Raw genomic sequence first — 19903 nt, forward strand, 5'->3', positions numbered from 1 at the left:
CAAGAAAAAATTTAACAAATAACAAGGAATACAAAAACACTCAACTAGTTATATCGAGATTAACTAAGCGGAAAGATAAATCGTCGACAGATTGAAACATACCCTTGTTCTATCGGAAGTTTGAAATTGAATGAGTCGATTGAAGCAAAACCCTGACGACTTGGCGCGACGATGGAGGCCAATGGGGGGTTTTGAGTAGGGTCTTGCACTTCCGAATCAAATCAAATGGCGGGTTGAGACTTGAGTATTGATCGACGCTTCACATTTTAATATTTGAAATTTTGACTTCATTACTCAAATGGACATTTAAGTATTGGATAATGGACTATTGGTATTGAATTCCAATTCTAATTACTTATATGAGCTCTATTTGGATCTTGGACCAAACTTTGTTAATGTTGGTCTCTAGTGATTTCATTAGAAGTGATACACACACAAACACAAATATATATGTGTATAATATATATAAATCGAGCCAACCGAACCGAACTGAGCGGACCTTTGCTCGTGCTCGGTTCATTTACAAACCGAACCGATCCGAACCGAGCATTTTTTTAATTGAGCTGAATCGAACAAGCAAATTCCGAGCATTTTCCGAGCGCAAGCCCCTGCCACTGGCAGTGGATGGTATGATTTCCCAGAGAACGCCGTTAGCCAAAAACTCTGGTGGCAGCGTGGACACGGTTAAGACAACATAGTCTGGTCAGATTAGGGTTAGGGCCCTCGTTTAGGAGGATGTGAGATCTCTCTCACAACAAGTTAAAAATTCTCATTGTTCAAAATAAAATAACACGTTTAAATTCGAAAATATAATCTCCAATAAGATAAATTGAATGTTCGGTACAAAAACATATGACAGATACTAGTAGCTAATTAAGGAGGGTAAGTGAGAATCATTTACGCAACATAGTCTCATGTGAACCACGGAGTCTCCTTGTTGACTACAATGACGTATTTTCCAAATGGATTTCTTGTAGGTAATATAGAGATAATGTAACTATGTAACACTCAATATTTGTTTAAAGTGGCCAATTTTATTAATCACACTTGAAGCTTAAATACACAAAGGAAAGGAAACCACATACACACGATGTCTTCACATACATATCATGCAACATAAAAGCAAGGCCGGTCTAAGGTTTTTAGAGACGCTAAGTGAACTACAAAGTTATGCCCCTTTGAATTTGTATAACTAACAAAAAGATAACTTGCATTTACTTCTATTAAAAGACTAGATGAACATTATAGCATTATTTGTCTTTAGAGTAGGTAAATATAGAGGTTGCTATGATGGTATGCTGGGAGGACCTTCACACAAGACCCGTGATTTCTAGGGGCACGTGATTTTTCAAAAAGAATCCGATATATATATATATATATATATATATATATATATATATATATATATATAGGTAGAGGATCCTGTAAAAAGTGCCCAAAGTGTAAGAAGCGTGAGAAATGTATTATAACACTATATATAATAGTATATAACATTATGTAACACTATGTAACATTATATAATAAATATAACACTATAGTTTGTCTGATAGCATGTCTATGATAGATGTATAATGTTATATATTGTTATATAGTGTCATATAGTGTTACATAGTGTTATATTGTGTTATATGGTGTTACATAGTGTTATACGGTGTTTATATGGTGTTATATAGTGTTATATATAGTGTTATAATACACTTCTCACACTTTAGACCCTTTTTACACTATCCTCACCCTATATATATATATATATACATATATATATATACATATATATATAGGGAGCCGCTAAAATAAGAACCACTCCTAGTTGTAAGAACCGTGAGAACCACTTTCAACCAATCAGAATGTGCCAACAGAAAGGTTATATTAGTCATTTAGCCAAAACATCAAATCCCCCTCTCTCTCTTCCATTAATGATACCAGATATTTATAATCTCTCCATATTCTCTCTCTTCAACATTATTATCTATCCTTTCCATCTGTGTAAAACTCCATCCCTTCCATCTGTGTAAAAGAAGCTTCACCACCATCTCTCTCTCATAATTTGATCTCACCGGCGACCGGAGCCGGATGTTAGCCGGTACACCGGCGCCCAGAACCTCCAACAAACCCACCAAAAACCCACCGAGCTCCCTCCTTTCCGTTCACCGGCGACTTCTCCGTCACACACCACCACCCTCCTTCTCCTCGTTTACCGACAACCTCACCCTACAACCACCTCCTCCCTCTTTTCCGGTAACTGATTATTCAGGGATGATGTTATCTGTGTTTCCGGTAACTTATTTTCCAGAGACGAGCTCCGGAGGTGCGGCTCCGGTGGTTTCAGCAGCATCCAACTCGGGTGAGTCCATTTTATTTTGTTTCTTTTCTTCACCTTCTTCTTTTTTCAGATCTGTTTGAATGATTATCCGATTAGACTTGTGGTTGCAGGAGGTGGTGGTTGACAGTTGGGGGGAGGGGTGTTGATGGTGACGGTGGTGTTTTTGATGGCCGACGGCGGTGTTGATGGGGGGGGGGGGTTGGATATGTTCTGGGTTTGAATATGTTCTGGGTTTGAATATGTTTGAATATGTACTGGGTTTGAATATGTTCTGGTTCCTTTTGAATATGTTCTGGGTTTGACTGATGTTCTGGGTCTGAATATGTTTCAATTTGGGTTTGAATGATGTTCTGGTCCCTTTTGAATATGTTTGAATCTGGGTTTGAATATGTTTTAAATCTGGGTTTGAATATGTTTGAATGATGTTCTGGTTCCTTTTGAATGTTTTAAATCGGTTGAATAATGGTGCCTTATTGAATCGGCTGTGATGATGCAAAAAAAAAACTGACGATGGCGCGGCAAGGATGGCGGAGGGTAGGGTTTTGAACCTGCAACCCCACTTGCAGCCTCTGATTATCGGAAAATCTGAGCCAAAACTTCGTTTTTTTTTCAAGAATCCTCTCGTTCTTTTGATTTTTGTTTGTTGGGTTTTTTTTAATTTTTATTTTAGGCGTCGATGATGATAACAATATATCTGAGACGCTTCACCGAGTGTGCGATTTCCTGGGTGCGTTCGGTTTTGCGTAAAAACAGTTTTGTAAAAAAAAAAAAGTTAAACCGTAAACTTGTTAACGTAAACCGTAAACTTTTTATCGTAAAACGTAAAAACGTGAAGCGTAAAAAGTGTTACGTAAATTTTTTCGTAAGTTTTACGTAAAACGTAAAACTTAAAAAGTTTTACGTAAAATGTAAATTTTTTTTCGTAAGACGTAAAAAGTTTTACGTAAACCGTAAACCGTAAAAAGTTTTACGTAAAACGTAAAAGGTTTTTCGTAAAACGTAATTTTTTTTCGTAAAACGTAAAACATAAAGTTTTTTTAGTAAAACGTAAAAAGTTTTACGTAAAACGTAAAAAAGTTTTACGTAAACGTAAAACGTAAAAAGTTTTACGTAAAACGTAAAACGTAATTTTTTTTTCGTAAAACGTAAAAAGATTTTCGTAAGACGTAAAAAGTTTTAGGTAAAACGTAAAACATAAAGTTTTTTTAGTAAAACGTAAAAAGTTTTAGGTAAATGTCATTTAAAAACCAGCGCGTAAAACGTAAAAACGTAAAAAACGTTAACGTAGAAAACCGGCGTGTAAAACGTAAAAAAACGTTAACGTAAAAAACCGGCGCGTAAAACGTAAAAAAACGTTAACGTAAAAAGCCGGCACGTAAAACGTAAATAACGTTAACGTAAAAAAACGGCGCGTTGAAAAAACGACGCGTTGAAAAAACGACGCGTGAAAAAGCCGAGCGTAAAAACGGTGCGTCAAAAAACGAGGCGTGAAAAAAGCCGGGTGTAAAAACGGCGCTTTGAAAAAACGTCGCGTTAAAAAACGTTGAAAAAAACGGCGCGTTAAAAAAAACGCCGATTGAGAAAAACGGCGCCTTTAAAAAACGGCGCGTTAAAAAACGGCGCGTAAAAACGGCGCGCAAAAAAACGGGGCTAAATGGGGCGTAAAAAAAATTGGGGCAAAACGGGGCGAAAAAAATTTGGGCGGAGACGGAGCATAAAAAACGGCGCGCAAAAAAATGGCGCACAAATAAAATTCGCGTAAAAAACGGGACGTAAAAAACGTCACGGTAAAACGGGACGCCAAAAACCGGCGCGCAAAAAAAATCGGTTTGTTAAAAAAATGTTAATTTAAAAAGAGATTTTAATAAAAATATTCTTTTAATAAAAAATTATCACAAAATCTGAATTAAAAAAATGATTTTAATAAAAAATTGTTATACAAATCTGAATTTTGAAATATTGTTTAACATAAAATTCTGTTTTTTTAATATAAAATAATTAATGAATAAGACAAAAAGACAATTAAATATAATATATATATAAAGACAAAATAGTGTAATTTTACTATACTACCCTTTTAGATTAAAATATTAAAGACATAATAAGAAAAAATCTATTTTATATTAATTTTAGTTACTTTAAATCTCATCCATCCATCTCCTTGATCTAAAGGCTAGAAAGTGGTTCTCTCAGTTCTTACAACTGGAGGTGGTTCTCATTTTAGCGGTCCCCTATATATATATATACATATATATATATATACATATATATATATATACATACATATATATATATATTATGTTTTTAAATAGTAAACACAAACCAATTCCAATATAGGCATATTTACAAATCTTTTTTTTTTTTCGTTTACAATTTAGCCCAGGTTTATTAGACCCAATACTAATTTGATTTTAAAAACAAATAATAAAACATAATTGTAAATTATCTTGGGCGGCAATCGTGGATACCGAAACGACTCTTGGCGAGGCAGTAGGCACGAACAAGACAAGAACAAATGAACAACTCTCGATTCCGAACATCGATCAGCTCTCTGACTCCCGGTTCTTGAACATACATCATACATGACACAAGCACAGTTGCGAATCTCATAGTGCTTCTTGATTTCTCTCGAACATCAGAAGGTTTGGTGTTAATTGTATTGAGTATTGATTAATTATTGTTAAGTATTGCTTAATTATTGTTGAGTATTGAGTATTGATTCTCGTCTTCTCGAACCGGCACATTGATTTTCGCCTTCTCGGCTAGAACATCAAAAGCACTAAAACATAATTAAGAAGAACATCAGTAAAGGTATAGTGTAACTTGTTAATTGATTATTGATTATTGATTACTATTGTTAATTGTCGTTAATTCTCGATTATTTAGGCGTTAATGGCTTCTAAACAAACATCCAAATGGCAAAAATGTCAAAAGAGAAACCGAGTGGAAAAATTGGTGAAGTCTCAAACCGGTGCTATTACGGTTTGTAACACATTCGAATACTATGATTTTTTCATTTTCGTAATTGCCTTGTTTATCAAATACTACGATTTTGTCATTTTCGTAATTGCATTGTTTATCGTTAAAGCATAAGGGCACATTTTTTCGAGCTCGTACAGTGTACATGAATTCTCAGAGACGTCACTAAGTAAATACACCTGATGTGCGATGTGCTAAAGCGTTTGATATCCATGATGGTAGCAGGTTAGGCAGTTTGTTTAAAGTATCATAACTAGTCTCCTTTTTAAAATGCACCTTGTTTCCAACGACTTATTCACAAGAAAAAAAAGTAAACAAAAAGAAATGCAAACAACAAATTTTTTTTTTTTGAACGGTTACTTTCTTTTTGAGTGACCCAATATCACAACGCCTAATCGGCGGTCCTAGCCAAATCTGTCCAGACTTACGTTGTCTTAACCGGGCCCGCACTGAATTGACTAGACTTGGTTACGGTGTTACCCCGGAAACCGTACTGCCTCCACACGAGAAGCCTCGCAGAAGTAACAGCCGGATGAAAACTGGGAGCCTTCCCCACATCATAAAGTACAATACTGCAATCCTTTTTTTTTTACGCTGCGAGCCCAAAGAAGTATTAATCCAATTGGCAATAGCAAATCAAAATCACAAATATCAAAGCTCTATTCACTCAAATCGCAACACTGAACTTTTTTTTATAGTTCTTAATGTATAATCGGCTATGGCAATGACGAAATATATATGCACTAATACAGATAGACCAAAAAAACAAGTTGCTATATTTTAGTCCCATTTATAAACCGTATGGCAACATAATACTTCAAACAAACCAGATACAAAATTAGAACTTAAATCAAATAACATGCCACATACAAAATTACCACATATAAATAAGCAACATTTTGTTGCTTTTGATGTTGTACTATAAGCATTGGGAATGTTTCAAAAAAAATTTTGATTTTTTATTTTCAACCTTAAAGTTTTTATCTTTTTATTTTTATTCCTTTAAGTTTATAACTTTTAACTCTAGGTTTTTTTTTATTATTTTCATTTTAATTCCAACACTTTTTTTATTTTCAACTTTGATCGCCTATACTTTTCATCTTTTGCAAGTTTTGCCTTTTATGTTTCATTTAAAATTTCGCGAGTTAACACGCCGCAACCGTGTGTCTCTGTGGTTCAACTTTTTTGTCTGTTTTCCCGTTTGACAGATCTGTTGCAACATGTCTATTATTCTACGTTTGACAAATTCGTTCCAATGTGTGGGCCCTAAATCAACTTAGTTTTTTTTCTACATTTTACGTTTCGGTCTAATTTCTTCGCATTAACACACCGCAACGGGTGTGTGTGATTCAACAATTTTACATATGTTTTTCGTTCAGTGTTATTTTTCTTTTTTTTTTTAATTTTATTTTACGAGCTCTTTTGTTGTTGGTTGTGTGGCATTGGGGATACTTGGCACGATTTTACAAACGTATTTAACCTATTAATTTGTTTCGAGTTCACCCTTATACCTCCTTTACTTAAAAAAACTATTTTTACGTGCATATTTTTATGTATGTGTCGATATGAATTTGATTTGCTCTACGTTTTGACGTAAATTTTTTTTTTTTCTGGAAACCAGTCAGATCAAATATAATACTTTTTGTTTCAAAAAAAACATCTTTTATGTGCATATTTTATGTACGTTTCGGTATAAATTCGAGTTGACGTATGTTTCAACGTAAACTTTTTTGGGAAATGAGTGAGGTCAAATATAATCTGTTTCCGTGCTTATTTTAATGTTTCGAATCGAGTGGAGTCAAATTGTGGTTTCTTTTTTTCAAAAGTTTTAATTAATCTCTTTTGATTATAGGTGTCATCTTTTCCGTTATACCCGTTACGTTTTCTATGTATAAGTCGGATTCTATATAATACGTTATGATTGTACGATATAAATTTGATTTACTTTATGTTTTGATCTAATTGTCATGCTTTTATAGGTTACATTGAGTTCGATCAGATATGTCGAAATGCACGTTTTCATATGGTTAATGTATCACATAACGTTTAGACTAATCTATTCGATATTTAAAATGTACCCGCACCGCAACGCGCGCGAGTGTTATTCCTAGTTAGAACTAAAAATCAAAAAAAAAAAATTGAAAAGAAAACTTCATTAAAACACCTCCGACCCAACCGGGCAAAAGGCCAAACAGACAACAGCACCCCTGACCCAACCGGGTAAAAGGTAAACAAAAATTACAACATATACTAAGGGTATTTACACCACTCTGTCCATATTATATAATTACATGGATATCTACTTTTAAACCAAGCATAACCTCTATATTTTATCTCTCCGATGATATTATGCGGACTACCAACTTTCTGATTAAGTACCACCCCGTTCCTTTCTTTCTATATGCACCAGCAAGCGATAATAGCCAACCCACAAGTCACCATTTTCGCCTTCTTACCAATCTTGATAAATTTGTTGATGTCTAGAATATCTTTAAACTCAAAAAAGAATAAAGGCGGGACGTTGCACCAGACAACGCTGGCCAAACTCGGAAAGCCACCGGGCCAGCCGTGAACAAATGCTCCACCGTTTCCTCGGAATCGCCGCATAACGGACACATGATGGAGGTGATGTCCACATTCCTTCTTCTTAAGTTGACTCTCATATGGAGCCTATCCATATTGCCTCTACAAGCCATAAATTTGCACTTGATAGGCACCCATTTACACCAAGCAAAATTTGGAAGATGACTAGTACCTCTATCTGTAATCATAGCCTTTTTGACCGACTTCACCAAAAAACCCTTCTTACTATCAATAATCCATAGCCAAGCATCCTTGTCGTTGGAAAGTCTCACAGAGAGCTGAGTCTCGTTACATTCCTTTCATTAGTTAATCTCCTCCTCTAATGCAGGCTGCCTAGACCGCCTAGACCACTGCCAAGTTAAATACTATTTCTTTGACCCGCAACTATTCTCTCTGCGACCTTGCACATTTTAAACAACTCCAAGACAAAAAGATGAGGCCATCTTTCCGAGAAAGGAAGATCGCCCACCCAAGTGTCAATCCAAAAACGGATATCATTCACATTCCCAACCTTACCCTTGATAATCCGATTTAACCCATTCCCATTTAATTTAATTTTGGAAATCAATTTTACCATATTTTTCCAACACCCCACTATGATACCATTAAGCGGAAGGAAGTTCCTTTTATTGTTTTTACCATGACTCGCATCCACCACTTTACACCAAAGATTATGGTTTTCGGCCCTATATCTCCAACCCTATTTAATAAGACGAGCCTCATTAACCTCTTTGAGTCTACTAATACCCAGCCCTGCTTCTGTCTTAGGCCAAGTGACCCCCTCCCAAGCCACCCAGTTCATTTTAGAATTGCTACTAGAGCCCGCCCATAGGAATTTTCTCATTTTGGCTTCGAGATTTTCTTGATAACCCTAGTCGGGGCCTTATATAAAGAGAGATAGTAAATAGGCAGACTCTCCAAAACCGAATGGATAAACGTAAGCCTCCCTATATCGACAAATTTTTAGCTTTCTAAACCGACAACCTTTTATCAAAAACCTCGATAATATGCGACCAGTTATTAATTCTGTTCATATTATTCCCAACCGTAATCCCCAAGTAAGTAAGCGGGATAGAATCCGAATTACATCCAATCACTTTAGCCATATCGGACACTTCCCCACTATCGACCCACAACCTGTATATATATTAGATTTTTTCATATTGATTTTTAAACCCGAACAGAGGTAAAATATTATCAAACATCTCGCCACTTTTTTTCAAATTATTCATATTCCATCTCCCCAATAAGAGAGTGTCATCCGCATAAAAAAGGTGAGAAATAACAGGACCGTTATTAAGAGTTTACATACCTTTGAATAGCTCTTCATTCCTAGCTTTGCTTAGTAAGCTAGACAGGGCTTCCATGACCAGAAGGAACAAAAACGGAGATAAAGGATCTCCCTGTGGAGCATTTAAATTCAAAGGTGGGTGACCCGTTAACAAGAACCGAGGACCTAGCCGAAACAAGGATCCTTTCGATCCATATGAACCATAAATTTGGAAAACCCATTTGCCCCATGATATCCAAAAAGAAAACTCCAACAAACGTTATCGTAAGTCATTTCAAAATTAATTTTTAGAATAAAATCCTTTTTATTATATTTTTTAATCCAAGCCAATAACTCATTTAACATTAACGGACTATCTAAAATGTACCTCCCTTTAAGGAACGTCGTTTGATTCTCTGAAATGATGGACCCAATAACCTTTTTAAGATGATTAGCAAGAATCTTAGATATAGTTTTGCTAATGACCCCAATCAGATTGATTGGTCTGTACTCTCTTAGCCCCACCAGGTCTTTGTTCTTCGGGATAAGAGTAATGTATGATGAGCTACATCCTACCGCGATAGATCCTTTGCTGTAAAAAGAAACCAACAAGTTATAGAAATCAATTTCAAATAAATTCCAATACCTTTTAATAAATTTGAAATTAAAACCATCCGGCCAGGGGCTTTGTCCGAACCACACTTGAACACCGCACTTTTGATCTCTTCTTTGCTAAAAGGGACCATCAGAGATGCTTCATCGACCTCCGACAGACGCTTCACGTTATGGCAATTAATTTAGGTCTATCTTTAATTTTCTCCTCAAAAGCCTTTTTGAAAAAACCCGTAATCTCTTTTTTGATCAAAGAAGGTTTTGTGGTCCAAACACCATCAATTATGAGACCCGAAATATTGTTGAAAGCCCGCCTACTTTTGATGTACCCATGAAAGAAAGCTTAGTTTTCATCACCTTCCAACTCCCATCTAGTTCTAGCTCTTTGTTTAAGATCTTTAATTTTGAATCCTTGAAGCTCATTTAGATCTTTCAAACATTCCATTTTGGCCCATTCTTCCTCTTCGGATAACTCTCTTCCATTCTTCCTCTTCGGATAACTCTCTTCCTTCTGATATCTCTTCCAGGGTTTCTAAATCTTCCTTTAGAGACATCTTCATTTCCTCTTCCTTAGATAAAACCTATTTTTTCCACATTTTTATCGCCTCCCTCCCTGATGCCCTTTAATTTATGCATTAACGCCTCATCGGGCTCCCCACCCCCAATAAACCTCGCGCCAGCCTTGTTGACCATCCCATCAAAATCCTTTCTCTCCAACCAAGAGTTCAAGAATCTAAACTGTTTTTGGTCCAAAGTTTTTATCCGCACAAATTAAGACAATAGGGCAATGATCCGAAAAGAAGTTTCGGCATCGTCATGAGACATGCCACCAGCTAAAAAGAACTCATTACATACCAGGACTCTATCGATATTACTATGTTTTTTACCATTATCCTTAGATAAGTGAATTTTCTACCTTTCATATCATATTCTCTAAACCCATTTTCAAAAATAAAATTATTAAATAGCCAAGCACATTTTTTATTCAAAATAGATTTTTTTTCTCTCTTCCCTATTACGCACCGCATTAAAATCCCCCCAAAATCACCCACCATCCCGGAAAACTTCCCATCATTCCCCCAATGTCCTCCCAAAGAACTTTTTTTAGGGGCTTTTTGTGGAGAGTAGACGTTAATGATATTAACCGCTTTATTGCTCCCTTTTAGAGTCCCCAAAGTAAGAAGAAAATTAGGATGCTTGATAGAATCGAGTACCTTGAAAACGCTAGGATCCCACATGCTGACAACACCTCCTGATACCAACCGCTGGCACGTGATCCATCTCGAAATTGCCTGCTCCCCAAAATTTCTCAAATTCGATCCATGAAACGTCACACTGAATTTCCTGTAAAGCGATAAAATCAATACCATTCTCACGTTTCAAATTTTTTATACAGCCTGTTTTGTTTTTACCCCCCTCTCCTAACCCTCTAATATTTAAAGATAAAATTTTCATCTGTCTCCTTTTTGAATTCCTTCTTCCATAATGGCTTCTTTAATCAGATTCTCATGGTTCTGAAGCTGGACTCCCACTAGATCCCCTAAGACAGCTGTAACAAATATTCATTCCATGTCACACGTGTGCCATTAGTATAAAAATGGCTGTTACCTGCAATAAAGATTGAGTACCCATGAATTGATTAGCCATTTAGCCCTATTAACGCCCCTAAATACGCTCGTAGTCGGCAATCATTGTTTACATCGATTACCTAAAAGTCGCGAGTAATGAAGTTTTGGAATGGAGCGAGCACGGAGGGTTTCTCTGTGGATTTGTTATAATTCTCAACTTTTAGGCCTAGACATAACTTGTTTGTTTATTTGGGCCAATGTATGTGTCGTATTTGAAAAAAAAATTAGAGGCCCTTATTCCTGGAGACCCTAGACCTTTGCCTAGAATGCCAAGCCCATTGGGCTGGCCTTGAATAAAAGGAAAACCGATCCACTACTTGACATCATGGACTGTTACTCTACCAACCAACAACACTTTGAAAGTTATATATCCTAGTTGCATTTTGGGGGTGAGATAAGACTTAGGGACCATTAGGTCCTGGGTTCGATTCTCACAAGAGGGTGTTTCCTAGATTTATTGGGTTTCCACGTAAATTGGTGTACAGGCATTATAGTCTGGTGAAGATGGATATGATCGGGTGGTTCCAATGGTGGCACGATGATACTTTAGTGGTCCGTCAGTAATCGAAAGTTGTCATTCAAAGAAAAAATCTCTTTAAGGGTAAAAACTCAAGTATGTAAAATTATTGTATCGCTACTATTAAACAAATTAATATCACGGACAAACATTTCCGTGGGAAACCGTTGGTGAAGGTAGATACTGACGAGGATCTGTCGGTAATATGAGCTTTGAAGGTCCCGATACGGATCGTCGGACTACGATGATTTCTTGTTTTGGGTGCCGTAATGAGTGCGGAATCCTCGTTGCGAAACAAACCGAGCGAGAGAGCAAACACAATACAAAGATTCAACGCTTAAAGCTTTGTGTATTTAACCTAGCAGAGTTTGGTTACAAAAGATAATACAAGAAATTTCTCTCAAACTCACTGTGTGCTAACTCTTAGGGTTCTGTTTGCTGAAAGATATGTTTATATAAGCAAGGACCCAGTAGCTCAACGAAGGATGTATTGGGCCCAACTATAAATCCCACGAAGGACCAAAACCCATAAAAGAGATGAATGTCTTTCGTCCAAAGCCCAAACCAACGAAGAATCCCAAGTGAAGAACATTATTCGTGAGATATCAGTTCCATGGATTTTTGGTCAACATGCATTCTTCGTAGGGTTGCAAGGTTTGGTTCATGTTATTCGTGGGTTATGCTACAGACAACAAAAAATGCAGAACAAATAGACAACAAGAAGATTACAACTATCTAACAGATTGCACATCTACAACTGTTTTTAGCTCATACAAAGTTGAATTCGTTCTGATACAAGATGGAGGAAATCATGCTTCGGTCTTCACTTCATAACGTATCGAAACCGTAACGAGCCACATCCACATAAGGTGCATCAACAAACTCCCCCTGGATGCTGCTCGTAATGGTTCATTCTTAACATGTTTTCGGATCTTCAGATGTCTTCGCGTGTCTCAAACAGGGAGTGTATCAGCAAACTCCCCCTTGAACGTTGCTCGGAGACATTGATCTTCAAATTTCAGATCCTTGTGGTGTTGCTAAATGGTTAGCTGCAACTCGATCATCTTGATCTTCTGATTGCATCAATGTCGTGTCTTCATTCCAAAGCTTGTCATCTAACGCGTTCTCTTCACCTTTAGCTGGTTCGGATGCCGCATCTGCACGTGCAACAGAACTAAACATGTAATGAGAACAACCGATTGGAATATAGTCAGTATAAACAAACGAGACACATGTGACCAACTCTCAATCAACTATCGTCCAACAACAGTTTGAAGGCCCCGATACGAATCGTCGGACTATGATGATTTCTTGTTTCGGGTGCCGTAACGAGTGCGGAGTCCTCGTTGCGACATAAACCGAGCAAGACAGCAAACACAATAAAAATATTCAACGCCTAAAGCTTCGTGTATTTAACACAACATAGTTGGGTTACAAAAGACAAAACAAGAAATTTCTCTCAAACTCACTGTGTGCTCTCTCTTATGGTTCTGTTTGCTGAAAGATCAGTTTATATAAGCAAGGACCCAGTAGCTCAATGAAGGATGTTCTGGGCCCAAAAATAAAGCCCACGTAGAACCAAAACCCACGAAGGACATGAGTGTCTTTCGTCCAAAGCCCACACCAACGAAGAATCCCAGGTGAAGAACATTATTCGTGAGATATCAGCTGCATGGGATTCTTCGTCAACATGCATTCTTCATAGGGTTGCATGGTTTGGTTCATGTTATTCGTGGGTTATGCTGCAGACAACAGAAAATGCTGAACAAACAGACAGCAACCAGATTACAACTATCTAACAGATTGCACATCTACAACTGTTTACAACTCGTACAAAGTTGAATTCGTTCCGAGACAAGATGGAGGAAATCGTGCTTCGGTCTTCACTTCGTAACGTAGTCGAACCGTAACGAGCCGTATCCACATAATGTGCATCAACAAGCTTGGATAATTTAATTACTGACGAATTATTGATGGAATTCACCGGCATATTATAGGCAGAAATTTTAGCGGCTCTTGACTTTGTGAGGTTGTTATTCGCAGTTTTGCTTCGCTGCAAAGTTTTGCTCCCTCCCTAGCGCTACCATTGCTGTCAAGAGTGTTTGTACTATTACCCCTTTCTCCTCCAACTTGCTTCCAAAACGCCTAACGATGATACATTAGTGGCCCATCAGTGATAGAAAGCTATCATTCAAAAAAAAAGAAACTCTTTAAGGGTAAAAAGTCAAGTATGTAAAATAATTGTATCACTACTATTAAACAAAGTAATATCACCGATGAACATTTCCGTCGTAAACCGCTGGTGAAGGTAGTTACTGATGAGGATCCGTCCGTACTATGAGCTTGGGTAATTTATATATTGATGAATTATCGTTTATTGGTGGTGTCTGAAAAGTTCTTTTTTGAACACAGTGAGTTTGCTTCATGGTAATCTTGCGAAAACACTCCTAGAGGTGTTCCAAGCTTTGTAAAAGAATCTTTGGTGAAGAAAAGTTGAAGAAAAGTGAGGTGAAGCTCACTTTAGAACTTAGAATGATTCTACCCAAACTTGTAAATGTAACTGATTTGAGAGTGTTTTTGGAGTGTAGAAGAGTTGAAAATGTGAAAATGAGGTGATGGGGGCTTGGTTTTATAGTGGAGGATTAGGGTTTGGTGTTTAAAGAGCTTGTATGGTGATTGGAGAAGATAAAGGTGGAAGGAAAATGGCCAATCTGTAAAAGGGAAACAACTATCTGCGGATTTAGGGCCTTGGCGCTACGCCAAGCTAAATGGATTTTGGCGTCGAGTAGCGCCAAGCCTTACTTGGCCTGAATTTTTTTTTTTTGCATTTTAGTCCCCGAACTTTGATATTTCATTATTTCAAGCTATAACTTGTGTATTTGGTATAAAATTAAATATAAAACATGTATGAAAGCATAGATTGAGTATCGTGAAGCATTTACACGTATATATAGTATTAAAACACATATTTACAATTGTTTGTACGTGTAGGTCCCTTTTCTCGGAGGATCGAGAACAAACCTAAACCTTGTTATACAAACTCACTAGCGAGTGCGGAATCCAAGCTAGCGAGCAAACCGGGATGAAGCAAGAACAAACACAAGAACACACAAGATTCAACGATTAACACCACTTGTATTAATGCGTAGAAAGTTTCCGGTTACAAGCACAATGTTTACAAACCTAACTTGCAAACTCTCAAAGTGTGTGTGTGTGTGTTTTCAGCAGAGTATCCTCTCTATCTCTCGGATGTGCTCTCTCTTGGTGTCTAACCGAAATACAACACACTGCATGGGTATATATACCCATACACAGCAGGTCTTGGTCGAAGGATCCGATAGATGGTCCGAAGGATCATCTATCGATGACAACATGTTCGAATGACCAGTAATGACCTCGAAGGATGATCCTTCGAGGTCCAACAATTCGAAGCATATCTTTCGAGTACCTTGAAGGATCAACAGTATCCTTCGAGGCTATCCTTCGATTCAGACTAGCATACTAAACATATTCCAACTGTTGGCCAAGTCAATCCGGAGGATGGTTGACTTGGTCAACTTACAGACTACCGAGGACATCGTTTATATACAGACCGAATACAGACAAAGTACAGACACAAGTGCACCAACAAACTCCCCCTTGGCTGTAGCTTTGTCTTTATCTTCTATAGTTGTAGACTCGTCTCGAACTTCGACGGTCTTTGGTCTTCGAGTTACCAAAACTCTGATGTCCTTTCAAGTCTTCAATGTCGGAGGATCTTCAAAGTCTTCACGTCTTGAAAGCAGAGAGTGTATCAACAAACTACCGGTATCATGTAGGAAGTGTGTTGACAAACTCCCCCTTAACATAAGCTCCACCTTGAGTTATGCTCGTGAAATACTTTAACTTTATGAAGTGAGATCCTTGTGGTGTTGATGATGGCCAGCGGCAACTCGATCATCTTCATCAGTTGAGTGCCTTCACGTCGTGTCTTCATCCCGAAGCTTGTCATCGACCATGTTCTCCTAGCCTTTAGAGTCTGCACATGCAAGAAATCTAAACGCATAATGAGAACAACTGCTTGGAATATAGTTAATCATAAACAAGTGACACACGAATGACCATGTCACAATCAAACACCGTCCGACAGTTTGAAAGTTTAATAAATTTGTCAATTTTAGTCTTTAACTTTCAAAACATGCAAATTTCGACCGTTTATGAAGATTTAGTCAATTCGGTTTTCGTTCAGGTTTCAGGTAACGAAGACTCGAGCTCCAACATCGTACGATCGAAAATAAAGTAGAAAGAAAATCTTTTTGGCTTTTATAAAGTTTATATTAAAACACACCTAAAATCTTTTTGGTATTTTTGAAATTAAAAGACAACAATTTAAAATCCTTTGAGTGTTATCAAACGACATCACCGCTAATGTCGTGCTGATATGCACCAAACGACGAAACTGTTTAAAAGAAAAAACAATAAAAGTTAAGCAATAAATAAATAAATATATACAAACATTCTTTTTGCGAGTTTCGAGGGTAAGAGAATCATATCAGTGTACGGTCATGCCAAAACACTCTTGTTGTTCAGTTAGTTAACATTAAGATAAGCATCCTATAACAATTATCGGTATTGTTGTCCACTTAAGCTCAACTTATCAGATGTAATCATGGCGAGGGGATACGTTAAGGTATGATTTATACTTACCGACCGGTGTTCATCCACATCACGACACATTCCCGTATCAAGGTATGCACGAGAGTTCATCTTACCGGTGAGTATACCGATTATCATCTGTTTGACCGTATAAAATGTGAGATACTCACTTATTTTGAATTGAAAACAAGCCCTTTGTGATATAATCACTTATTGATGAGGAACTTGATTTTCGTATGCATGAGGGCACAGGTGCAAGTCCGTGAACAGGTCAGTACTTCCGTACAGCAGAGAGACGAACTTGACACCCGGATAAATGTGATATTTTATCACTTATTTGTATTGGACATGTGATTGTTTATCACTTATTGAGGTCGAATGCAGTATGTAATATGTACACGTATGTATAGTATCATGGAAGATCTAGACTTGCGTCCCCGTTATTTTTCGGTAAAAGATACAACCATGATACCCAGATGATAAGCAGCATAAAGACCGAATATTTCAGAACCTCGGCAATCTATCAAACGAAATTTCGGTACTAAGACCATATGCCAATGAATGGTTCCCACCTGATCTTCAGTCGATTAAGATTTATATCACCCTGCACACTTTAAAATGATTGTGAGCCTACCGATACATCTTATATAGAGCTGCTTATCGTTTTACATTTAAGGTTTAAAGAGGTTTGGATAGACCACTGATGTACTATCATTTTCTCTTTTGCTCTCCAGGAAACTCATTTTTGTTTTTCTATTGTTTTTGTGTTTTTGAAATTTTTCGATGTTTTTGGATTTTCAGATTTTTGGATTTACTCCCCCTAAAATCAATAAACTAAGAGAAATTTAAAAACACACAAAGATATTTACAAAAATGATTTTCCGATGTTGGTTTACTCTTGTGCTTGACCTTAATGCCGTTTACCAAAATTAAGTTTTATCAGAAAAGATTTAACAGATTTTGGAAAAGTGAGTTGGCATGTCGGTAAGCGGTGCGGACCATGACAACATTGATGAGTTTCATATTGAAACAATCACGTGTGAGGTGATATCCGAGATCAACGTGTCAGGTCAAAGAGTGCTGTTCGAGATACTAATAATTCACAAAGTAGCTTAAATATCGACAAGTATAGGAGAGATTAAGAATTTAAAGGTGTATCCTGCAACTGTTCCGTGCATTGCAAGGAATCTAAGCACTCTCCCAACTGGATATCCACCCGGTGTGGACTTGAGAGTCGAATCTGCAGCTACTGAGAAATCTCTTGACAGCAATAAGATCAAAAACCTCCGGGTCCGGCTGGTCTTCCACATTGCACCAGCGAAGGTCTGTGACTTTCTCTTTCAGAAATGGTGTGCGGATGTTCAATCCATGCAAAGGCATCGGCACACATTTCACTTCATTCGTTCCTGAGGACCCGATCAAAAACCATAATGACCAAATTTTGGCACGTTCTTCATTTGGTCGAATTTTGCACCATCATTCAACCAAAATTTCTTTTTCTTTCCTCTCTCTCCATCAAAGGCAACAATTTCTTCTGTCGCCTATCTTGTGCAAGGACATTCCACTATCAACAATCCTAAGACTATCAATAGTTCCTCCTGGAACTTCCTGCACACTCACTCAGAAATTAGTTGGAGAGAGGGACCCAAGCCTTCATAGACTTGGGTTGCCCCTGAGAATCAAGAAATGTAATTTCAGTTTCTTGATAATTTTCAAGCACAACACCTCCCCCTGAACTTTCACCCGATTTAGGTTTCCAAGTTTGTTTTTGTTTACCAGATTTTTGTTTTTGTTTACCAGATTGTGTATTATGCACAATTTCTGGTTTTAATGGTTGTGACAAACTCGGTTTCCTTTTAACTGCCGTTTCCGGTTTTAAAGCCTTTTCGATCACTTTTACATTTTTACGTCGTTGTTTTGTTTCTTGTTCTTTAATAGTGCGTTTATCATGTTTTGGAGAAACAGGACGACGTTGTGAGTGACCTCGTTCAGTGGGGGTTCTTTCAACAAAATTTGGTTTGGGCGAGTTTGTGCAGTCTTTAATGATGTGCCCAAACTTCCCACATTTGAAGCAAGTTCTCCTTTCAACAAACTTAGGAGAATTTGTTCGACTAGCAGATGTCGAACCTGTAGAACCTGAGGTACTTGCTCGTTCATCACACCCGTTTGTGTGTTGGGTGTAATTGTTATCGCTGTTACGCTTCAAAATCTTGACTTTTTGTACAAAATCTGTGTTTGATTTGTTTTCAAAAGTCTCAATTTTATCCGTACCCTTTGATGCTACAAATTTAACATCTTTGCTCTTCTTTTGATAACGAGCTCCTTTTGTTTCAACCTTAGCCTTTGGCTTTGGAGCTCGTTGTTGTTGTTTACCCTTAAAAGCAATTGGTTGTTGCTTTGTCGGTGATTTCTGTTTTCCAAATTGTTTTCTGATTTCAGCTTTTGGAATTGAATTACATTGAGTTACAGTAACTCTCGGAATTTTCTTTCCCAAAAACTGGTTTGTAGTATCTTCAAACACTTTGTCAATCAAAGATGGATTGACATTTTTAATTGGAAAATCATTGTTTGAATAAATTTTAACATCTCCGACCAAAGTGTACAACAAATTATTGCTTTTAACAGCAAACACACTTTCTTTGTCATTCTTGACATCTTTGACAGGATTTATCACTTTCTTGGCAACAGGTTGCACGACAGGAGTAGGAGGATCACAAAGAATATGATTCTCAATTGGAATTTCTACTCCTTTCGCCTCATCAAGTGATTCATCCTGTTCATTCACATCTGATTCATCATCTGAAGAATCACATTCCTCAATAGTTGGAGGACTTTGATTTGAAGCACATGATGACTTTTCTTTGTTATCAGATGAGCCCTCCAATGAATTGTCCGGTTTGAACCCTAGGCCAGTAGCAAATTCCTCAACATCAAGAGGCACACTGGGTTCATACCGAGGCATTTCCTCTTCATCGGGCAACTTGGTATAGTTGTTCATCAAGGGGGGTGGACATGCCTTATACCTTACACCTTTCACATTACCTTTCAGTTTTTGAACGTCTATGATGTGATCGAGCACAAATCGGGAGTTAGAATAACTCTCCAACTTTTGCTTGATAGCATCATGCTCGCATTTGGCAATGGCTAACTCCTTTTTGGTTTCCTCAACAAGATTAATATAATTGTTAATACTAACTTGTTTATGATAAACAACTTTGTTCAATTCGGAAACACTTTTCTTTAGGGGTTCAATTACAGATTTAAAATCTTTTTCGTTTTGAGTTAACACCATGTTTGCCTCTCTGCACTTGGACAGTTCAATAACCAAACTTTGATTGTGACTATGAACCGTTTCA

This window comes from Helianthus annuus, chromosome 5 (assembly GCF_002127325.2).
Source record: "Helianthus annuus cultivar XRQ/B chromosome 5, HanXRQr2.0-SUNRISE, whole genome shotgun sequence".
NCBI classification, from domain to species: domain Eukaryota; kingdom Viridiplantae; phylum Streptophyta; class Magnoliopsida; order Asterales; family Asteraceae; genus Helianthus; species Helianthus annuus.